Here is a 3,898-nt window from a genome sequence, read left to right as displayed (position 1 = left end):
ATGTTAATGAACTTTCATTCACTTATCGTATGCATGTACATTTTAAGATTTAAACATCTTAAGAATCCCCGACGTGCCCTGGGCACACGACACATCTGTTGTGTATATCTTGTTTATTCTGTGTTAGTTCCAGGGATTTTCTCAAGTTGAACAAACAATAGACTTTAATTAGATATACACAAAAGAATGAAATCATGTCTAGACAAACAAAGCAGCAATATCTCGCCCGGTATAACAAAGACCGTTGAGAGTTTTTCCATCTTTAATAAGTACAATTTGTATATAGCAGATCTAGAATAAGACCTAGGAATATTTAGAATTGAAAAAAAAATGCATATCTTAAACTGATTATCAAATTTGATCAAGTTTTATTTGTTTTATTTTTTTAGTTTTAAAACCGGATAAAAAGAAATGAAAGAAACCGGATGTCGTACTAAGTTTGTGTGAATTCTTGTTCTTTAACGAAAAAAATAAATAAAAATAAAAACGAATTTGTGTAGATTTGTATCATTGAATTTTGAATCAAGTGCGATGAAATTTATGAATTTAACATCATATGCTAAGAGTCATACAATCAATGGTTTTCGACTAAGAATCATTTAGTAAAATATCAAATATTAATTACTAATGAGAGAAAGAGAGAGAGAGAGAGAGAGAGAGCTTTCACCGAATAGTTAAAATATGAAACAAACATACTTTAATATAATTCCATGCGCAGATTTAAAGACAGGGACTGCGCTCGCCACCCCCCCCCTTCCCCCTTGAAACTACATCATCACTCGGATCACATCCTTTCATCCCTACAAAAGAGCTTTTACATTTAGTATATGTATATAAGATGAATCTGTTCAGCTTGATCAGACTTAAAGGGAATTTAAAGATGGTGTAAAGACAACTTAAAGGGAGCGTAAATATGCCACTTAAAGATGCTTAAAGATTGCTTAAACATCTCTTAAAGATGGGTTTGAGAAGTTTGGACATTAAGGTCCTATAAGCTGTAGCTTGAAGGTGACTTAAAGGTGACTTAGAGATCGTATTTCCTTTAATCCACCTTTATGCCTTCGTTAAGCCACCTTTAAGGACTTGCCTAAATATGTTCTTTTCGCCCTGTGTTTTGACCTGTTACCAGAATTAAGAATATCGACATTATACTTAACCGCAGTGGTCATTGTACGAGACGGAGCTAGTGAGTAAAAGGTAATGGTTGACGACCGTATCTGCGAAATGTATCAGATTTCCGTCTGCCTCTCTTTTGAATGCAGTTTTTAGAATAACCTAATTGTGTTGCACGAGTGGCTGCACCAATTCTGAAACTGTGGTCCTTGTAAAGGGCAGAGATGAATCCCGGGTCATTTTCAACCCGGGTCAATATTCTTCGTTAAACCGGCTAAACCACTATGAGTTGAAACAAGGGACAAGACGTAAGACCAAAGGTTTGAACGTATTTGTAGAAGTGAAGGTGAGAAAAAAGACATTTTGAATACTATAATGACAGATTTTAAGGACTTTCTCACTTTGGCGTGGTTTCAAATATATAAAGTGTTTTTCTATTAAAGAGAGATCTGCTCTTTCTTAAATGTCATTACAGAAAATTACAGTAGATATAGGCAAAATTTGATAGTTTTCGTTATGTGCGATAAACCAATTAATCAAACTAGATCACCAAAATTACAGCACACCACAACTAGGCCCTGAGACCCATTAGTAAACAAGAATATCCCTCTAAACATCTTTTTCTGAATCTGCGCATGGCAATTGCATGTGTAAATACTTCTATACCATGTAAGTTCATAGTCTGTACATCTATATGATTGTCATATATTACTTGTTGTTTAATTAGCCTATTTACATTTGTAAGTCCCCTAGCCAAATTTACAACTAACTTTAAAATTGATGTCGCAATCGCATAAAAAATAGCTTATAATTATTCCGATTGAATGCAAAAAAGAAACAAATGAATGTTGTCCGTGAATAATGTCAATGAGCAAACTGCACAGTATGATTTTTTACGATATGGACTAGTATTATGAATTAGAAAGTTTATTTTTAAACAATATGTAATTACATGTAGAACACCTGAGTTGTTTTGATATATATTATACATGGACTTCAAGCTAAATAACAGAACCGAGATTATGTGTAAAACAAATGTAAGGTGCATCCCTATAAAATAGTTTACGGAAATAATTATCGTTTACATATGTTGATGTTTTCAATGCAACATCAACAGGAAATTTATTTTATTTTAGAATAGGATCCGATAGTTTTACACTACTTTCTTTGCTTTGAAATGGTCAGTTTGATTTTTATATTTTTTCTTCCTGAAACCAATGCTGCTCAGTGTAAAAAAAAAAGGATAAGATTTATTTTTTAATAGTGTAAGTGTTATTGTTTTTAATGTATTTTGTGGTTTCTGTTATTAATGGTTAAATGCTTTTTTCCAGAACTATTTGTTGTTTTGACAAAGAGTGGGATGAATTTCTTGGCAAATGCAAAAGTAAGTTTAAGGTACACTTCTTAAAAGCATTTTAAAAATGGCAATTTTCTATTAACTTTACAGTTAATTACTATAATTTAGAAAATTATCAAGACCTGTCAACATACATAAATGTGCATTAAGGCACGCATTAAACCAACCTATTTTCTTATCACATTTCCTATTTCAGGTTGTAAGCCGGGTTTTTATGGATTTAATTGTAATCATACCTGTCCATCGCCTTATTTTGGAATTGGTTGCCAATTTACTTGCGACTGTCCTGTTGACGAATTTGATTTTGCAGATGGTTGTCCAAGTACGTAAACAAAAGTTTAATAGTTTCATGACGTAACAAATTATGTTTTCCGCAATAATATACAAAGCAACGATCAATTTGGACTGTTGATATACATGTATAACATATACAAATAATATTTAGGGTTTTTCCATCTTTACAATTATAAATTTCTGATAGATTTATGTTCAAACAAATATTTTCAGCTCTTTGAATGAACGATTTTTATTTACATACGCTTTAATAGAAAAAGAAACAATCGAGGATATTTATTTCCAAGGTGATGTGAAAGACGCCAATGCTACGTCCTTTACCATGGAAACTATGGGTAACCTGACAATTGATAAAAGAGGAGCTAAAGATTCTATTTTGCTTGAACATTTTAGAACCTGGTTTTCAACAAAGAACATCTCTATAGTGATCGTTTCCATAGTTGGTTTAATTTTGATAACGATTGCTATTCTGTTTACTCGAAAAGTGATACATAATATATTCAAAGAGGCGAAGAAAAAAATGTTATGAATGTCCAAGCGACAGACTATCAGAACCAGTTCATTATGAAGGGATCTCAAATATGGCAGTTTAATACACTGGCGAGAGTTTCGTTCATTTCGACAACCCTGCATACACAAATGTATGTTTTAGTTAGGTGATACCTTTAGTGATATATCTTATGAAACATTCAAGAAAAAAGGAACATGCACACATTATCAATTATCTGCCAAACTTTCGTTATTATTTTGTCGGTGCGCCCCTTTCTTTGTCAATATACCCAGTGTTATGAGAAGCAATATCATGTCCCTCTTTTTACTTCAAGCATGTCAGTCAGTTAATCAGCAGTTTATGTTGATGGTGATTTAATTTGATTAAAACTATTGGTGGATTTTTTCTTACGGTCAATTCAATTCTTGAAATGAAATGGAAGCGAAATTTAATAGGATAATATAATTTATTTAAATATTTAAAAAAACAACAACAACAACACAAAAAAACTAAACAAACAAAATTTATTGTAAAGCTGATATAGTTATTTTATAAAATTCAGTGTTTGAGAGCTCGTAGTTATAATAAATATTATTCTTTGACATCATGTAAGTGTATGAATATTGTTATTGTTAGCAAGGAAG

At 31.8% G+C, this 3,898-nt stretch overlaps 1 pseudogene; it reads left to right on the top strand.

Annotated features, from left to right (window-relative positions):
- Positions 1-2,290: 2,290 nt before the first annotated feature.
- Positions 2,291-3,357, top strand: LOC128159191 (multiple epidermal growth factor-like domains protein 10; annotated as a pseudogene).
- Positions 3,358-3,898: the final 541 nt, after the last annotated feature.

The sequence above is a fragment of the Crassostrea angulata genome, chromosome 8 (genome assembly GCF_025612915.1).
Source record: "Crassostrea angulata isolate pt1a10 chromosome 8, ASM2561291v2, whole genome shotgun sequence".
Classification (NCBI taxonomy): Eukaryota; Metazoa; Mollusca; class Bivalvia; order Ostreida; family Ostreidae; genus Magallana; species Magallana angulata.
The sequence above is the reverse complement of the archived record's forward strand: the minus strand, read 5'-3'. Positions and strand labels throughout refer to the sequence as shown.